This window comes from Muntiacus reevesi, chromosome X, assembly GCF_963930625.1.
Source record: "Muntiacus reevesi chromosome X, mMunRee1.1, whole genome shotgun sequence".
Classification (NCBI taxonomy): Eukaryota; Metazoa; Chordata; class Mammalia; order Artiodactyla; family Cervidae; genus Muntiacus; species Muntiacus reevesi.
Window position 1 is genome coordinate 80431738 of NC_089271.1, and position 20763 is coordinate 80452500.

Consider the following 20763-nt stretch of genomic DNA (forward strand, 5'->3'; position numbering starts at 1 on the left):
GAAGTCAGACAAGTTGATTCTTCCAGTTCCATTCTTCTTTCTCAAGATTGCTTTGGCTATTCGAGGTTTTTTGTATTCCCATACAAATTGTGAAATTATTTGTTCTAGTTCTATAAAAAATACTGTTGGTAGCTTGATAGGGATTTCATTGAATCTATAGATTGCTTTGGGTGGTATACTCATTTTCACTATATTGATTTTTCTGATCCATGAACATGGTATATTTCTCCATCTATTTGTGTCCTCTTTTATTTCTTTCATCAGTGTTTTATAGTTATATATATATATATATAGTATATATATATATACTGTATATTATATATACATATACTATACTGTATACTATATATATAGTACATATATATATATATATGTCTTTTGTTTCTCTAGATATATATATATTCCTAAGTATTTTATTATTTTCATTGTGATGGTGAACGGAATTGTTTCGTTAATTTCTAATTCTGTTTTCTCATTGTAAGTATATAGTAATGCAAGGGATTTCTGGGTGATGATTTTATATCCTGAAACTTTCCTATACTCATTGATTAACTCTAGTAATTTTCTGGTGGAGTCTTTAAGGTTTTCTATGTAGAGGATAATGTCATCTGCAAACAGAGTTTTACTTCTTCTTTACCAATCTGGATTCTTTTTATTTATTTTTTTCCTCTGATTGCTGTAGCCAAAACTTCCAAAACTATATTGAATAGTAGTGGTGAGAGTGGGCACCCTTGCCTTGTTCATGACTTTAGGGGAAATGCTTTCAATTTCTCACCATTGAGGATAATGCTTGCTGTGGTTTTGTCATACAGAGCTTTTATTATGTTGAAGTATGTTCCCTCTATGCCTGCATTCTGGAGCGTTTTAATCATAAATGGATGTTGAAGTTTGTTAAAGGCTTTCTCTGCATCTATAGAGATGATCATATGGTTTTTATCTTTCAATTTGTTAATGTGGTGTATTACATTGATTGATTTGCAGATATTGAAGAATCCTTGCATCCCTGGGATAAAGCCCACTTGGTCATGATGTATAATCTTTTTAATATGTTGTTGGATTCTCTTTGCTAGAATTTTGTTAAGGATTTTTGCATCTATGTTCACCAGTGATATTGGCCTGTACTTTTCTTTTTTTGTGGCATCTTTGTCTGGTTTTGGAATTAGGATGATGGTGGCCTCATAGAATGTGTTTGGAAGTTTACTTTCCTCTGCAGTTTTCTGGAAGAGTTTGAGTAGTATAGGTGTTGGTTTTTCTCTAAATTTTTGGTAAAATTCAGCTGTGAAGCCATCTGGTCCTAGGCTTTTGTTTGCTGCAAGATTTCTGACTACAGTTTCAGTTTCTGTGTTTGTGATGGATCTGTTAAAATTTTCTATTTCTTCATGGTTCAGTTTTGGAAAGTTGTGGTTTTCTAAGAATTTGTCCATTTCTTCCAAGTTGTCCATTTTATTGGCATATAGTTGCTGATAGTAGTCTCTTATGATCCTTTGTATTTCTGTGTTGTCTGTTGTCATTTCTCCATTTTCATTTCTAATTTTGTTAATTTGGTTCTTCTTCCTTTTTTTCTTGATGGGTCTAGCTAATCATCAGTTTTATTAATCATCAATTTTACTAATCATCAATTTTATTAATCTTCTCAAAGAACCAGCTTTTAGCTTTGTTGATTTTTGCTATGGTCTCTTTTGTTTCTTTTGCTTTTGTTTCTGCCCTATTTTTAAGATTTCTTTCCTTCTACTAACCCTGGAGTTCTACATTTCTTCCTTTTCTTGTTGCTTGAGGTGTAGAGTTAGGTTATTTATTTGACTTTTTTCTTGTTTCTTGAGTTAAGCATGTATTGCTATGAATCTTCCCCTTAGCCCTGCTTTTATAGTGTCTCACAGGTTTTGAGCTGTTGTGTTTTCATTTTCATTCACTTCTATGCATATTTTGATTTCTTTCTTGGTTTCTTCTGTGATTTGTTGGTTATTCAAAGATGTGTTGTTCAGCCTCCATATGTTGGAATTTTAATAAATTTTTCTCCTGAAATTGACATCTAATCTTACTTAATTGTGGTCAGAAAGATGCTTGGAATGATTTCAACTTTTTTTGAATTTACCAAGGGTAGATATATGACCAAGGATGTGATCTATCCTGGAGAAGTTTCCATGTGCACTTGAGAAAAAGTTGAAATTCATTGTTTTGGGATGAAAAGTCCTATAGATATCAATTAGGTGTAACTGGTCTATTGTATCATTTAAAGTTTGTGTTTCCTTGTTAATTTTCCATTTAGTTGACCTATCCATAGGTGTGAGTGGGGGTGTTAGAGTTTCCCGCTATTACTGTTATTGTGAATTTCCCCTTTCATACTTGTCAGCATTTATCTTACATATTGCAGTGCTCCTATGCTGGGTGCATATATATTTATAATTTTATATCTTATTCTTGGATTGATCATTTGATCATGATGTAGTGTCCTTCTTTGCCTCTTTTTACAGCCTTCATTTTAAAATCTATTTTATCTGATATGAGTATTGGTACCCCTGCTTTCTTTTGGTCTCTATTTGTGTGGAATATCTTTTTCCATCCCTTCACTTTCAGTCTGTATGTGTCCCTTGTTTCAAGGTGGGTCTCTTGTAGACAACATATATAGGGGTCTTGTTTTTGTATCCATTCAGCCAGTCTTTGTCTTTTGGTTTGGGCATTCAACCCATTTACATTTAAGGTAATTATTGATAAGTATGATCCCATTACCATTTACTTTGTTGTTTTGGGTTCGAGTTTATACACCCTTTCTGTGTTTCCTGCCTAGAGAAGATCCTTTAGCATTTGTTGGAGAGCTGGTTTGGTGGTGCTGAATCCTCTAAGCTTTTGCTTGTTTGTAAAACTTTTGATTTCTCCTTCATATTTGAATGAGATCCTTGCTGGGTACAGTAATCTGGGTTGTAGGTTTTTCTCTTTCATCTCTTTAAGTATGTCCTTTCACTCCCTTCTGGCCTGAAGAGTTTCTATTGAAAGATCAGCCATTATGCTTATGGGAATCCCCTGGTATGTTATTTGTTGTTTTATCCTTGTTGCTTTTAATATTTGTTCTTTGTGTTTGATCTTTGTTAATTTGATTAATATGTGTCTTGGGGAGTTTTGTATTGGGTTTATCCTGTTTGGGACTCTCTGGATTTCTTGTACTTGTTGACTCTTTCCTTCCCCATTTTAGGGAAATTTTCAACTGTTATCTCCTCAAGTATTTTCTCATGTTTTTTTTTTTTTTTTTTTTGTCTTCTTCTTCTGGGACTCCTATGATTTGAATGTTGAGGCATTTCACATTGTCCCAGAGGTCTCTGAGGTTGTCCTCATTTATTTTAATTCTTTTTTTTTCTTTTGTCCTCTTTGTTTCATTTATTTCTACCATTCTATTTTCTACCTTACTTATCCTATCTCCTGCCTCCATTATTCTACTGTTGAGTATTTTTTTATCTCATTTATTGCATTATTCATTATATATTGACTCTTTTTTATTTCTTCTAGGTCCTTGTCAAACATTTCTTGCATCTTCTCAATCCTTGTCTCCAGGCTATTTATCTGTAACTCCATTTTGTTTTCAAGATTTTGGATCATTTTCACTATCATTATTCTGAATTCTTCATCAGGTAGATTCCCTATCTCTTCCTCTTTGGTTTGGTGGGTAGTTATCCTCTTCTTTTACCTGCTGAGCATTCTCTGCCTTTTCATCTTGTTTATATTGCTGTTTTTGGGGTGGCCTTTCCATATTCTGGCAGTTTGTGGTTCCTCTTTATTGTGGAAGTTCCTCGCTGTGGGTGGGTTTGGACAGGTGGCTTGTCAAGGTTTCCTGCTTAGGGAAGCTTGTGTCGGTGTTCTGGTGGGTGGAGCTAAATTTCTTCTCTCTGGTGTGCAATGAAGTGTTCATTAGTGAGTTTTGAGATGTCAGTGGGTTTCGTGTGACTTTGCATGTCCTGTATTTAATGATATAAAAACTTCTCAATCTTCACAATTCAGCTAAAATATCACCTATTTCATGAAGCTTTTGACAGTCAAAATCAATATCTTCTGTTCTATATTCCTATAAAATCTTATTTTTACCTCACTATAATACTTACATTCTTCTTTTTACTTTGGTAGCTGTTAATGTACCTAGATCTCAAAATAAATAAACTGCTGTATTACAAAGGGTGTGTATACACTGAACAGTGTTTGATTATTACTTAGAGTTTAAGTCCTTTAACAATATAATACTATTTGGGTAGGAAAATATTTAATGTTACAATAACAGATAAAGAAGTTGATCATGAAACTGAGAGAGATGGCATGTATTTTAGAAATCATACCTGCTAAATTATTTTCTTTTTGGGGGGTTGGGGGGGGGAAACTTAGATGCTTTTTATTTTTTTCCCATTTATTTTTATTAGTTGGAGGCTAATTATTTTACAATATTGTAGTGGGTTTTGTCATACATTGACATGAATCAGCCATGGATTTTAGAAAGATGGTAACGATAACCCTATAGGCAAAATAGAAAAAGAGACACAGATAAATTATTTTCTAACTGATTTCATGGTGACAAAATAATCATTATTGTTCAAATGTTTATTTTTTTAGACATTAACATGCTATGTGTTAAATATGATTTCTCAATCAGTTTCATCATAATTTTTCAAATCTTCCTTCTTTTAGTAACAGAGTATGTAGTACAAAGAGATAACAAAGATGGAGGTAGCAAGATAGTAAGAAAAATAAAAATGTGAGCAAACTACAATAAATATATGAACAAACTACAATCAGCATCATCTTTAATGGAAAAAAAAATTTTTGTTTTGTATTGGGGTGTAGCCAATTCACAAACATTTTTGTAATAGTTTCAGGTTAACAGTGTAGGGACTCAGCCATACATATACATGTATCCGTTCTTCCTCAAACTCCCCTCCAATTCAGGCTGCCACATAATATTGAGCAGGGTTCCATGTGCTATACAGTAAGGACTTGTTAAACCAAAATCATCTTAATGTGGTAAAATTATGGCTTTGACAAAGCACTGAGTATCAACAGGAACAAAGAAGTATATCATTCATAGAAAGTTATTGGCCTTTACCACAAACCAAATAACATATACTAAATTTGATTTATTCCTAGAAGAAAGAAGATAATCATCACTTACTTTTATTTTCAATCACAGTTACCTATGGATAAAAGTATCTTAAGGACATGACTTTTGGGTATGGGCTTGACATTTATAATGTATTTTAGTGAAAGTGAAAGTGTTAGTACTCAGTCATGTTTGACTCATTGTGACCCCGTGGACTGTATCCCACCAGGCTCCTCTGTCCATGGGATTCTCCAGGGAAGAATATTGGAGTGGGTTGCTATTCCCTTCTCCAGGGGATCTTCCTGACCCAGGGATCAAACCCAAGTGCCCTGCTTTGCTTGCAGATTCTTTACTATCTGAGCCACTAGGGAAGTACAAAGCATATACTTCAACCTACTCTGAAATGTCATAATTTGAAAATCATTCTTAGGAATTGTTTGTACATCTGGAATTTCAACATTATAGGTCAACCACCAAAGCCACCAATAGCCCTTGTTAATTATTTCGTAGACCTTAGTGACAGTGTATCCAGAATAATGGGTATAGAGCTGAACAGCAATTCTCTTTGAGTAGACATGCCCCCTTTCTGACAGAGTAGGTCTTCTTTGACATCTCTTCTCACAGATTTTCTTTTGATTTTGTCTTTGAATCATGGGGTAGAAGAAAATTTTCTAGCCACAAAAGTGAAGTCTTGATAATCCTTCTTCAAATACATGAAAAGAAAATAATTTCAAATTGCAAATGTCAAAATACCATTGAAATAAGTTTCTAATGATTTCTTTCATACAACATTTTCCTATTCTCCTTTGTGTTAGCTAAAAGACACACACCTGGTAAAAGACAATTATCTATGGGTCTGTCACTTTTCTGCATGACTTGCAAGGAGAGGCACTGTTTGCCTTTTTTCCAGACTACTTGCTTAAAGATATTTGTACAGTGAATTGCTTTAAAAGATAGAGACAATATCTCCCCCCAGAGCACAGAGAAATTTTATTTACTGTCCAATATGATAAAGATACTGTCTCCAACCAGGGTAAATATAAGACAGGGTTACTGTCCATTATTATAAAGGTTCAAGTTTCCTAAGCTCAGAGTTCCTTTCCTATAATGTAAACCATTTCATGCACAGTTGTCACCTGGCCCTCTTAATGTCACCCTACAGAAATTGAGGCTTGGAGAACTGTCACAAGTACTGGCACTCTGGTTAATGTTGTTGCTATGAGTAGTAAAGTTTTTTTTTTTTTTTTTTTTTTTGTAATCCAGAATTCTCATGTCTTCTGCCAGCCTCTATAAAATTGTGATAGAAAAAAAAATTGTGATAGGATAACTCATTAGCCTGTAAGTAGAATAAAATCTCAGATCCTTCAAAGTTCTGGACAGATTCATAGGTTCATTCTTTCATTTAAAGAAAGAAAAAAAGAAGAAACAACCTCCAGGCACCAGTATTTTAGAATGATGTTTTAAATGAAACAAAAATGAATGTATTAATTCAGCTTTTCCTAGTGAAAATTCATTATCACCAATTGCAGAATGTTTAGATAACTAATGCTATTCAAACATTATTTTTCCATTAATTTAATGATTAAATTGTTCTGTAATTTCTTCTCATTTGCTCTGTGCATTTTCAGTCTATTTTAAGATTAGTTAAGAGAAAACCCAAGCCAGAGACATTTATGTTCCTACACTAATGAGTACAAAGAAAGTTGTCTGACACTTTGATGCTTTAGGAAATAATGACTTATTCCATAATGAACAGTGCTGTTCTCTGAAAATGTGGACAAAAATACTTAGTTCATGGTAAGAGAAGTTATAGTTGTGTGCCTCACATACATTAAAAAAAAAGTACTGTTATCTCTTTTGCATATGAAAATGTTGATTTATATCTGTAGATTTTTAAAAAAAAATAATATTATGCTAGATCAAACTTCAGTTATTTTCTATACTCTTGTTTTTAATAGGGGAAAGCACTTTTTCTCTTCCTGTCATGCTTACTTTGCTGAAGCCTACAGATTCATGCAACCTGATTTCTAGCTTCTGTCTAAGAATGGTGCATTGGTGGGCAAATAATTTGGAGGAAAATACCATAGTGATTAAAAAACAGTAACCATGCATTTTGTTCCTATAGAAATTGTGTGAATAACTATATCTTACACTGGTGATATTTGAGTTACTGCTATACCCAACAAGATTTCAAAAATATTTCATTATGGAGAGCAATGTCATCTAAATTATACAATGTTGTATTTTATTATAACAAATAATATAACGTGGCAATATTAATACTTTCCTAACATTTCAGAAATCTCACAAATATGTGATTTCTTACTTTAAAATGAGAAAAAAACTGGAGTTCATAATTCAGAAATTAATTAATTCACTGTTTCCCCAGATTACTCAAGTAGAGAAAAATTAGAATGAAGATATTTAGATCAAACTGCCAGCATCCGTTGGATCAAAGAAAAAGCAAGAGAGTTCCAGAAAAAACATCTACTTCTGCTTTATTGACTATGCCAAAGCATTTGACTGGGTGGATCACAACAGACTGTGGAAAATTCTTCAAGACATGGGAATATCAGACCACCTTACCTGCCTCATGAGAAATCTGTTTATAGGTCAAGAAGCAACAGTTAGAATCAGAAATGAAACAGTGGACTGGCCCCAATTTGGGAAAGGAGTACGTCAAGGCTGTGCATTGTCACCCTTTTATTTAACTTATATGCAGAGTACATTATGTGAAATGCTGGGCTGAATGAAGCACAAGCTGGAATCAAGATTGCCAGGAGAAATATCAATAACCTCAGATAGGCAGATGACACCACGCTTATGGCAGAAAGTGAAGAACTAAAGAGCCTCTTGATGAAAGTGAAAGAAGACAGTGAAAAAGTTGGCTTAAAACTCAACATTCAAAAAACTAAGATCATGACATCCAGTCCCATTATTTCATGGCAAATGGATGGGGAAACAATGGAAACAGAGACTTTATTTTTGGGGGCTCCAAAATCACTGCACATGGTGACTACAGCCATGAAATTAAAAGACACTTGCTCCTTGGAAGAAAATCTATGACTAACCTAGACAGCATATTAAACAGCAGAGACATTACTTTGCTGGCAAAGGTCTGTCTTGTCAAAGCTATGGTTTTTCCATTAGTCATTTATGGGTGTGAGATTTGGAGTATAAAGAAAGCTGAGCCCCAAAGAATTGATGCTTTTGAACTGTGGTGTTGGATAAGACTCTTGAGAGTCCCTTGGACTGCAAGGAGATCCTACCAGTCCATCCTAAAATAATTCAGTCTTGAATATTCATTGGAAGGACTGATGCTGAAGCTGAAACTCCAATATTTTGGCCACCTTATGCAAAGAATTGACTCATTTGAAAAGACCCTGATGCTGGGAAAGATTGAAAGCTGGAGGAGAAGAAGACGACAGAGGTCAGATGTTTGGATGGCATCACTGACTGGATGGAGATGAGTTTGAGCAAGCTCCAGGAGTTGGTGATGTACAGGGAAGCCTGGCGTGCTGCAGTTGTAAAGAGTCGGACATGACTGAGTGAATGAACTAAACTGAACTGAATTGAACTGATTTTTTTACTTTATTTTCCATATGTATTGGTGAAAAATAAAAGTATTGTTAAATATATTAGTTCAGTAATCAGTCATTGCTTTTTTCAAAATTCTGTATCTTAATTGTCTTTAAATTGTATAGGAATATAATTAAAATGAAATATTAATAATAACATAATCATAACATAAATCATAGTTGAAAGAAATCCTAGTGATGGATCACATGTAGCCCCTAAAAAGCAGAAATGGCTTCTTTTTATCAACTCAAGTGGGTCTCTGTGGTCAAATTTAATATTCAGATAGACATTAGAATCTCCAAAAGTTTGAAATCCAAGTATTGTGTGATTTCTTTTTTAATATTTTTGTGGTAAATCAAATTTTGCATGAATTAAATTGCATTTGTAATCAGGTTGTATAAAAATTAACACACAATATATTAAGCTGCTTATTAGTAATCTTTCACATTTCTGCTTTGCCCAGCAGCCTCTTTTTCTCCTCTCAAACAGAATTATAGAACTGAAAATTACAAGGGACCTCAGAGATCAGGTAACCAACTTGTCTTGAGAAGTAGTAATCACTGCAAATACCACTGACAGGTAGTTTTCTAGCCTTTTCTTGAATAAGTTCAGCAATGAGGTGGAAAAGTCTAATGGCCATAGAAACATTTTTTTTTTCACATAAGTTATTTTGTAGGACTAATTTATGTGGTGGAAACAATATAAAATATTGTTTCTTATAATTATGACAGCATATTTAGAAAGGCAAGCAAACACATAATCTTTCTTTTAACCACATCATGTGATCTTAGTCCCCCAATTAGGGAAACCAGGGGTTGAACTCAGGCCCTTGGCAGTGAAAGCAGGGGTTGGGAGCAGGGGTCTTAACCATGGACTTCCAGGGAATTCCCCAGATAATCTTCTTGTTAATGCTTATAAGCATTCAAGTATCTCACCAAAAATGGGCTAAACATAAACCTCCAAGCTAAATTCAAGATAAATGATATGAAATTCAAAGACAGTCATGGTATGTTTAAGTAGCATGTTACTGTATTTAATTTGGGGAAATGCATTAATCAAGAAAAACATGTTTTCTATTTTTTAAACAATTGTTTCCTCTTGAAAGTACACATTTCCACTACTGAAAATCTGATTATTAAGTTAATTAAGTATCCATACATTTTTTCACTTTCCTCTCATTTAACTTGACTCCTCACTTAAAACAGAGCAGGCATATTGGGAAGAGAAAGTGACACTTCAAATATCAAATTTCTTGCTTCTTAGAAGCTTGGGTAAAAAGATGTAGTTGAATAAAGGTAAATGTTGGTGGAATGAGCTCTTTGTATTACATAATAATTTCGTTATACCTGTTTCTCTTGCTTACAGTCAGTAACAATGCTTAGGTTATGCTTATAAGAATACATTCTTGCAAGGAAATCCAAGCATTATCTGTGTCTCTTTTAGCTGAAAGATTGTACAGATACAGTAGAATAAAAGATGGTAAAATCTAAAAATAGGCTCATTTACTTTGAAAAGTTGTAAGCATCTTAGAAAAATAGCTTGCATAAAAAAAATTTATAGTAAGGTCTGGGGCCTTACTATACTTGATTTCAAAAGGAAGAGATATATTATTCTATTTCATATTGACAAGCCAAATGGCATCCTTTTCCATTTTATAGTCATGCTATTTTTAATACTGGCAAAACTGCAAATTAAAAAGAGATTCAGTTTGATTGATAAGTACTGATTTTATTGCAAAGTACTGATTTTATTGCAAAGTAATGATTTAAGGTGGTTCATCTTATATTTGAAGTTTATAAACTCTACTTGGTCAGATAATCTAGAAAAAAATTTTAGTTGAATACAAAATATACTTAGAATTAAAAATGTGCTTGTATATGCTGACTATCATGTTCTTTTTTATATTTCTACTCACTTTATATTATATACATTCCAAATTTATTTCTATAAAATAATAGACATTATTAATAGATTGTAGGGCATTATATTAATTCTTATCATACACCCAGATTATAAATAATTAAATATAACATTTCTTACTATATTCAAAGTCATAAGTAATATATCAGTACTACCATAACTCAAGAAAATACTTTGTCTTATTCCATTCAATTAATAAAAGATAAGTAAAAATGGAGAGCATAATTAAACCTTGTGAATCTAGACCATTATCTATAAAATCTATATGGGTATCTATCTCTATTGTCTATATCTACAGTGAGAGCACAATTATGTGTTCTGCATATATAGATATATGAAATGAAACATATACATAATATATATGAATTGGGTAAAATACTTGAATTCTGAATGCTTTTGTTTTTTGTCACTTTACTAACACTACTCCCAGACCATTACTTTCTTGTTATACTCTTCCAAGGGCCCTCAATACACTAAGACATCATTCATTATAAAATTCCATCTGATATAATAAGAGCTAAAATTGTTGTACTGAATAAAACAATTTTTTTTTACTCATTTACTTAAAAACAACTTATTGAATGAAATTATAAATAAAGTCTAACTAACTACTGGAGCAGGATTATCTAATACACTCTTTATTTTGCAAAAGAGAAAAGCTATAATTAATATGCAGTAAATTGATGTCCTAAAATTTGGAACCAAGAATTGCCGAAGTTTTCATATTACATCTTCAGCTTTTCAAGGTTCCCTCTCTAGAACACCATTAAGGAGATATATTCTTGTTTTCTTTAATCCTACTTGCTCTTACCTTGTCCTTTACTGATTTGGCATAGGAATGATGTGGGCTATGTTTGAATTAGCTAATCCACCAAGGAGAGCAATAGGAAAGAAATCCCAAAAGTCCAGATAAAATGGTATGTGGAGAAGCAGGCTGCATTTGAATTTTTTACCTAATGGAAACTACTGTTATGTGCATAATTTCTACCGTGGACCAGACATGTCCAATTATGGAGGATAGAAAGTTTCCCATAACTATATTTGAACAAATATAGCTTATGAACTAAAGTAAATCTTTGCTTACACATTACCCATGTAATGGAATTCAACATTTTTAAAGTATCTATTATGTACAAGGCTTTTGGTTGGGCCCAAGGATAAGAAAAGATGAAGATGTAATGTTTGCCCTCAAAGTATTTATAATACAATAAAATGAATAAAATTGATATGCTATATATTATATATGTTTTATATATACATTCATATGGCATAGAAGCAAAAATGTGGTAAGATTATTATTTGGGCCTGGGGAGCTCCAGAAAGGCACAGTTATGCTGTGAAGAATGGGTCAAATTCTGAGTAATAGGTATTTAAAACAGAGAGAACAATGTGAACAAAGGCATAGAAGTGGGAAATATAGAGTCCAGTTTGTTTGAACCATGAACTAGATGCTAAAGCAGCCACTGTAAAAACAGGAATGGTAATTTTACATTTTGATGTTGTCTCATTAATCACTTATTTGTTTTATGCATCATGCTGTCTGAGTCATATCTAAATATAAATTTACCTAGCCCAAGGCCAAGGTAACAAATGTATTCTTTTATACTTTATACAAATAAAATTCCAGAAAAACATCTACTTCTACTTTGTTGACTATGATAAAGCCTTTGATTGTGCGGATCACAACAAACTGGAAAATTCTTCAAGAGATGGAACACCAAAGCATCTTACATGCCTTTGAGAAACTTGTATGCAGGTCAAGAAGTAACAATTAGAACCAGACATGGAACAACTGACTGGTTCAAAATTGGGAAAGGATTATGTCAAGGTCATATACTGTCACCCTGCTCATTTAACTTACATGCAGAGTACATCATGAGAAATGCCAGGCTCAGTGAAGCACAAACTGGAATCACGATAGGTGGGAGAAATATCAAGAGCCTCAGATATGCAGATGACACACCCTTATGGCAAAAAGTGAAGAGGAACTAAAGAGCTTCTTGATGAAAGTGAAAGAGGAGAGTGAAAAAGTTGGCTTAAAACTCAACTTGCAAAAAACTATGATCATGGCATCCAGCTCCATTGCTTCATGGCAAATATGTGGGTAAACAATGGAAACAGTGACAGACTTTACTTTCTTTGGCTCCAAAATCACTTCAGATTGTGACCGCAGCCATGAAATGAAAAGATGCTTGCTCCTTGGAAGAAAATCTATGACAAACCTAGGGAGTGTATTAAAAAGCAGAGACATTACTTTGCAGACAAGAATCCGTCTAGTCAAAGCCATGGTTTTTCCAGTAGTCATGTATGGATGTGAGAGTTGGACCATAAAGAAGGGTGAGTGGTGAAGAACTGGTGCTTTTGAACTGTGGTGTTGGAAAAGATTTGAGAGTCCCTTGGACTGCAAGGAGATCAAACCAGTCAATCCTAAAAGGAATCAATCCTGAAGATTCATTGGAAGGGCTGACGTTGAAGCTGAAACTCCAATACTTTGGCCACTTGATGTAAAGAACTGACTCATTGGAAAAGACCCTGCTGCTGGGAAAGATTGAAGGCAGCAGGAGAATGGGAAAGAGAACATGAGATGGTTGGATGGCATCACCGACTCAATGGATGTGAGTTTGAACAAACTCCAGGAGATGGTAAAGGACAAGGAAGCCTGGCATGCTGCAGTCCACGGGATCGCAAAGAGTTGGATACAACTGAGTGACTGAACAACAACATATTTTATATTTTATAGGTTAAATTTTCCATTTTGGCCTATGATCCAATTTGGGTATGGTTTGTGGAATTTATGAGTTTCATTTCTTTTTCTTCTTCCCCTCCTCATTCTCTTCTTTTTCCTCTTCCTCTTCGTCTGCTTGACATACATCTGTCCAGTTGTTGCAGCACGATTTATTGAGAATAACATTCTTTTTTTTAATTTACTACTTTGAATTTTACTTAGTTTTGTTAAAAATCATTTGACTATACATGTGTAAGTCTGGGCTTCCCTGGTGGCTCAGACAGTAAAGAATCTGCCTGCAATTTGTGATACCTGGGTTAGATCCCTGGGTTGAGAAGATCCCCTGGAGAACTGAACGGCTACTCACTCCAGTATTCTTGTCTGGAGAATTCCACGGACAGAGGTGCCTGGCAGGCTATAGTCCATGGGTCCGCAAGGAGTTGGACATGACTGAGTGACTTTCATTTCCTTCACTCCTGTACTGTACTGCAAGTCTATTTCTTTCTTTTTTTTTTTTTTTTTATTTTTCAGTGGGTTTTGTCATACATTGATGTGAATCAGCCATAGAGTTACACGAATTCCCCATCCCGATCTCCCATCCCACCTCCCTCTCCACCCGATTCCTCTGGATCTTCCCAGCCCAACAGGCCCGAGCACTTGACTCATGCCTCCCACCTGGGCTGGTGGTCTGTTTCACCACAGATAATATACATGATGTTCTTTCGAAACATCCCACCCTCCCCTTCTCCCACAGAGTTCAAATGTCTGTTCTGTACTTCTGTGTCTCTTCTTCTGCCCTGCATATAGGGCCATTGTTACCATCTTTCTAAATTCCGTATATATGTGTTAGTATACTGTAATGTTCTTTATCTTTCTGGCTCACCTCACTCTGTATAATGGGCTCCAGTTTCATCCATCTCATTAGAACTGATTCAAATGAATTCTTTTTAATGGCTGAGTAATATTCCATGGTGTATATGTACCACAGTTTCCTTATCCATTCATCTGCTGATGGGCATCTAGGTTGCTTCCATGTCCTGGCTATTATAAACAGTGCTGTGATGAACATTGGGGCGCACGTGTCTCTTTCAGATCTGGATTCCTCAGTGTGTATGCCCAGAAGTGGTATTGCTGGGTCATATGGTAGTTCTATTTCCAGTTTTTTAAGAAATCTCCACACTGTTTTCCATAGTGGCTGTACTAGTTTGCATTCCCACCAACAGTGTAAGAGGGTTCCCTTTTCTCCACACCCTCTCCAGCATTTATTGCTTGTAGACTTTTGGATAGCAGCCATCCTGACTGGCGTGTAATGGTACCTCATTGTGGTTTTGATTTGCATTTCTCTAATAATGAGTGATGTGGAGCATCTTTTCATGTGTTTGTTAGCCATCTGTATGTCTTCTTTGGAGAAATGTCTGTTTAGTTCTTTGGCCCATTTTTTGATTGGGTCATTTATTTTTCTGGAATTGAGCTTCAGGAGTTGCTTGTATATTTTTGAGATTAATCCTTTATTTCTTACATCCCTTATGCATTCCATTGATCTACCTTTTTCCAAAACCACATTGACTTCTATAGTGATTTATGCTAAATCTTGAAATCAGGTCATCTCAGTCCTATAATTATTTTTCAAAATTGTTTTGTTCACCCTTATTCTTAAACCTCAGTGATAATTCTTTCTACTTTGATAAATATCTAATGATACAATGTGTGGAGATCATGTTTTCTCTAACTCTATAGCTCCTGAAACAGTTTTTTTTTTTTTTTTAAATACTTGATTGAGTTAAAAAGAAAAGCAAATAGATTTTTTAGAATTCTGCAGGACATGTTGTAGATTGAGAAGAAAGTAACAATAGGATTCAAATCAATTAGAAAATATGTACAATGAAAAGAATAAAAAGTCATCAGTAGTGCTTATTGCAGAGGGAAAATTAATTCAGTCACAAGAAAATATCTTAAACAATTTTTTGGTTTTGTAAAAAGTAACAGAAGAATTCATTTATGTTAACTTTATTATTAAGGCATAATTACCATGAAGCATGATAACAATATGTGCATCACTAAGTAAATGCCAAATTTATTTTGCTATGTTTTATTTCATTATACAGAGAAGGCAATGGCACCCCACTCCAGTACTCTTGCCTGGAAAATCCCATGGACAGAGGAGCCTGGTAGGCTGCAGTCCATGGGGTCTCGAAGAGTTGGACATGACTGAATGACTTCACTTTCACTTTTCACTTTTATGCATTGGAGAAGGAAATGTCAACCCATTCCAGTGTTCTTGCCTGGAGAATCCCAGGGATGGGGTCGCACAGAGTTTGACACGACTGAAGTGACTTAGCAGTAGCAGTAGCATTTCATTATAACTGGTAATTGCAAATGTGTTTAGTAGGTCTTCATGGATTTCTGGATACCACAGCACAATTTCTGGTAATGTAGCAAAATTGTATATGCAACTCTTTTTTTTTTAAATTGAGGAATTTTCTTTGGCAGAAAAAAATTAAAGTTTGAGAAAAACAGACTGGGAAAAAATACTGCGACTCAAATCACCAGTAGCAAAGGTTAACTTCTTTGATTTATAAAATGCTCTTTCCATTCAAAATGGAAGATGAGAGACAAGATGGCAGAGGAGTAGGTGTATGTGGCTCACATCTCTCCCCATTAGGAATAAACCTTCAGATACAGGAGATCTTGCAGAATCCAGCTGAGAGTATGCAGGGGTCCCTGACCACCAGAAGAAAATATATAGATCCACAGAAAACTCGGTAGGACAAAGGAAGGAGAGGGAAAAGAGGAGGCTGAGTAGGACTGGACCTGAACCTGGGGGGATAGGGGAACTGAAGCAGGGGTGAGATCTCCACATCAGAGTATCTGTACCACCTCCATACTCAATCTTCATTTGGCAAAGCTGCCAGAGGCTAGGGAAGAAAAAAAAAAAAAAAAAACACTAATACTGTCACATCTCCTGCTCTAGTGGTTCCCAGGATCTCTGCAATCCAAGCAACAGTGCCAACTCCACACCTGATCCTCACTGGAGCAGACTCAAGTCCTTCAGGGCAGCTTTAGGAGCAAAGTCCTGTGGATGATCCACATGCAGAGGTGGGGATAAAACTACAATTGAACTCCAGGGACAGAATGGCCTAGGAAGGAGATCAAAAACCTTTTCATCAGCTGTACAAACTGCATCAGATTAAATCTACATAAGCAACTAAGTAGACTCTATGCCTATGGAATATATAAAAGAACAATGAGATTTCCCATAAAAGAAAACACACTAGTTCTGGCACCTGTGGACATTGGAGGCAAGAACAGGCAGCAGTAGGGCCAGATTAGAGTCTGAGCCATCTCCACAGCAGATCCAGAGAACAGTCCAGTGTTGGAAGGCATCCTAGGGAGGCAAATTGTAATGTGACTCACAGCAAGCGAAAGGAGGCTGACGGATGAGATCAGAGAAAAATATTTATTATTATTTTTGCATTTTGATTTGTCCTCTGGTTGGTTTTGGATTTTTTTTTTCTTCTTTTTTTTTTTTTTGTTTTGCAGTGGTTGTTGATTTTATTTTTACTATTAGCTCTATTTAGTAGTAGTAGTAATAATAGTTTAGTTGCTAAGTCATGTCCGACTCTTGTGACCCCATAAATTGTAGCCTGTCAGGCTCCTCTGTCCATGGGATTCTTCAGGCAAGAATACTGGAGTGGGTTACCATTTACTTCTGCAGGGGATCTTACCAACTCAGGAATTGAACTCAGGTCTCCTACATTGCAGGCAGATTCTTTACTGACTGAGCTATCAGGGAAGCCCAACTCTATTTAAGCTTTTGAGAACTATTTTTTAATCATACCTTTTATTTCCTTTATATACTTCTACCTCCATGTTGACTTTTTTTGTTTCTGTGGGTGTTTTAAAAAATTTTTGTTTGCATTTCTTACTCTTATTTCTCTGCTGTAGTTATTCTTTTACATATTTTTTCATACACTTCTATTTAACTTTATTTTTGTATTTTTTTCTTTCCTTTTTCCTCTTTCTTTATTTCACCATGTGTGTTAGTTTTGTTTTCTTTGCTTTATTCCCCAGTTTGAAATCTACTTCGTTTTGTTTTCTGGTTTGTGTTTTAGTTAGTTTTGCTTTTAATTGCTTGATATTATTTTCGGGTTCCTTTGCTTGCCGGGTGACTCTCTTGCACTTTCTTTTTTGGATTCTTTTGATTTTCTTTGTGTGTGTGTATATGTGTATGTGTAGTTTCTTTTTTGTTGTTGCTATTTGTCTGATTTTGGATTTACCATTTGTCAGGTTATTCTTATGTCTCTTGATTTTTTTTTTGTTGTTTGTTTGTTAGTTTTTGTTTTTGTTTCTCTGTGTTTTCATCCCTGTTAATGTATAACAAATGGCTTGTGGAATTACAGTTCCCCAGACAGTGATTGGGCCTGAGCCTTTAGAATGGAAAAATGTTATCAAGAACACTAGACTGTCAGAGAATTCCTGACCCCAGAGAGTATTAATTAGTGAGAGATCCCACAAAGGCCTTCACCTGTTCCCAAGACCCAGCATCACCTAACTGCCAGCAGCACATAGCACAGGATGTCTAACTCAAACAACAAGCAAGAAAAAAAACACAAACCCAATTATCAGCAGAGACACTTCCCACAGATACCCCAAAACTTACCACCTCACAGAGCCCTGCCCATCAGAGGGAAAAATAAAATGCACCTACTCTCACCAGAACACAGGCACAAGTCCTTCCCAACATGAAGCCTACTCAAATCACTGGACTAACCTCACCCACCAAGGGCAGAAACCAAAAAGAAGAAGGAATACGACTCTAAAGACTGGGAAAAGAAGACTTCAAACACACTAAGTTAGGAGGAAAAAATACAATGAAATACTACAAAATGAAGGAACAAGGTAAAAACACCAGACCAAATAAATGAAGAGGAAATAGGCAAACTACCTGAAAAAGAATTTAGAGTAATGATAGTAAAGATGACCTAAAATCTCAATAGAATGGAGAAAATGAAGTAATCACTTATCACATTTAGCAAGGACTTAGAGAAATAAAGAATAAACAAACAGAGATAAACAGCAAAATTACTGAAATTAAGTACTCTAGAAGGAATCAATAGCAGAACAACTGAGGCAAAAGAACAGATAAGAGAGCTAGAAGATAGAATGGTGGGAACAGCAGCTGAAGAGAAGAATAAAGGAAAAAAGAATGAAAAGAATTGAGGATAGTCGCAGAAACCTCTGGTACAATATTAAATGCACCAACATTCAAACTATAGGGGTCCCAGAAGAAGAAGAGAAAAAGAAAAAGATCTGGGAAAATTTTTGAAGCGTTTATAGTTGAAAACTTCCTTAACGTGGGAGAGGAAATGGTCAATCAAGTACAAGAAGAACAGAGAGTCCCACACAGGATAAACTCAAGGAGAAACACGCTGAAACACATACAAGTCAAACTAACAAAGATCAAACACAAAGAAGCTATGTAGTAAAGATCCCTACATAATGATCAAGGGATCAACCCAAGAAGACATAACAATTGTAAATACTTATGCACCCAACATAGAAGCACCTGAATACATAAGGCAAACACTAACAGACATAAAAGGGGAAACTGACCGTAACAAAACAAATAGTAGGGGACTTTAACATCCCACTTACAGCAAAAGACAGAGCATCAAAACAAAATTATTAAGGAAACACAAGCCTTAAATGACACATTAGATCAGATGAACCTAATTGATATCTTTGGGACATTTCACCTAAATGCATAAGAATTATTTTCTTCTTAAGTACACATGGAACATTCTCCAAGATAGACCACATCTTGGGTCACAAATCAAACCTCAGTAAATTTAAGAGAATTGAAATTGTACCAAGCATCTTTTCTGACCTCAACACTATGAAACTATATATTAGGCACAGGGGAAAAAATGCAAAAAAAAAAATGCAAACACATTGAGATTAAACAATGTGTTTCTAAATAACGAACAGGTTACTGAAGAAATAAAAAGAGAAATCAAAAAATTCTTAGAAATATATGTTAAGGAAAACACAATGACTCAACCATGGGATGCAGCATAAGCTGTTTTAAGAGAGAAGTTTACAGCAATGAAATCCTACCTCAAAAAGCAAGAGAAACATCAAATAGACAACCTAACTTTACATATAAAACAACTAGAAAAATAACTACAAAAAAAAATCCCAAAGTTAGTAGAAAGAAAAAAACCATAAACATCAGAGTAGAAATAAATCAAATGAAGGAGACAGTAACAAAAATCAATAAAACTAAAAGCTTGTTCTTTGAGAAGATAAACAATATTGACAAACCATTAGCTAGACTCATCAAGAAAAAAGGGAGAAGAATCAAATCAACAAAATTAAAAATGAAAAAGGAAAGGTTATTACAGGCAATGCAGAAATACAAAGAATCATAAGAGCCTATTAAGAGCAACTACATGCTAATAAGACCGACAACCTAGTTGAAAAGGACAGATTCTTAGAAAATTTCAACCTTCCAAGACTCAACCAGGAAGAAATAGAAATTATGAACAAGTCAATCACAAGCACTGAAATCAAAACAACTGTGATCAAAAATCTCCCCAAAAGCAAAAGCCAAAGCCAGATGGCTTCACATGTGAATTCTATCAAATATTTAAAAAAGAGTTAATGCCTATCTTTCTCAAACTCTTCCAAAATTTGCAAAGGAAGGAAATATTTCAAGCTCATTCTACGAGGCTACAATCACCCTGATACCAGAACCAGATAAAGACATCACACAAAAAAGAAAATAGCAGGTCAATATCTCTGATGAACATAGATGCAAAAATCATCCACACAATTCTAGCAAACTGAATTTGACAATATATTAAAAAGATAATACATTATGATCAAGTCAGGTTTATCCCAGAGATGCAAGTATTCTTCAATACACTCTAAACAATCAGTGTGATACAATATTAACAAATTTAAAAATAAAAGCCATATGATAATCTCAATTATCTCAAAAGCTTTTGCAAAATTCAGCACCCACTTATGATAAAAAAACCCTTCAATAAATGGGCATAAAAGGAACCTACCTCAACATAATGAAAGCCATATATGAAAAATCCACAACAAACATTCTCAATGGTGAAAAACTGAAAGCATTTCCTCTAAGATCAAAAACAAGATAAGGGTGCCCTCTCTATCCACTATTATTCAATACAGTTTTGGAAATCCTAGGTTCAGCAATCAGAGAAGAAAAAGAATGAAAGAAATCCAGATTGGAAAAGAAGTAAAACTCTCATTTTTTGCAGACAATATGATGCTATACACAGAAACCCTAAAGATACCATCAGAAAATTACTAGAGCTCATCAGTGAATTTAGTATATTTATAAAATAAAAAATCACTCTACAGAAATCACTTGCATTCCTATACACTAACAATGAAAAATCAGAAAGAGAAATTAAGGAATCAACCTCTTTCACTA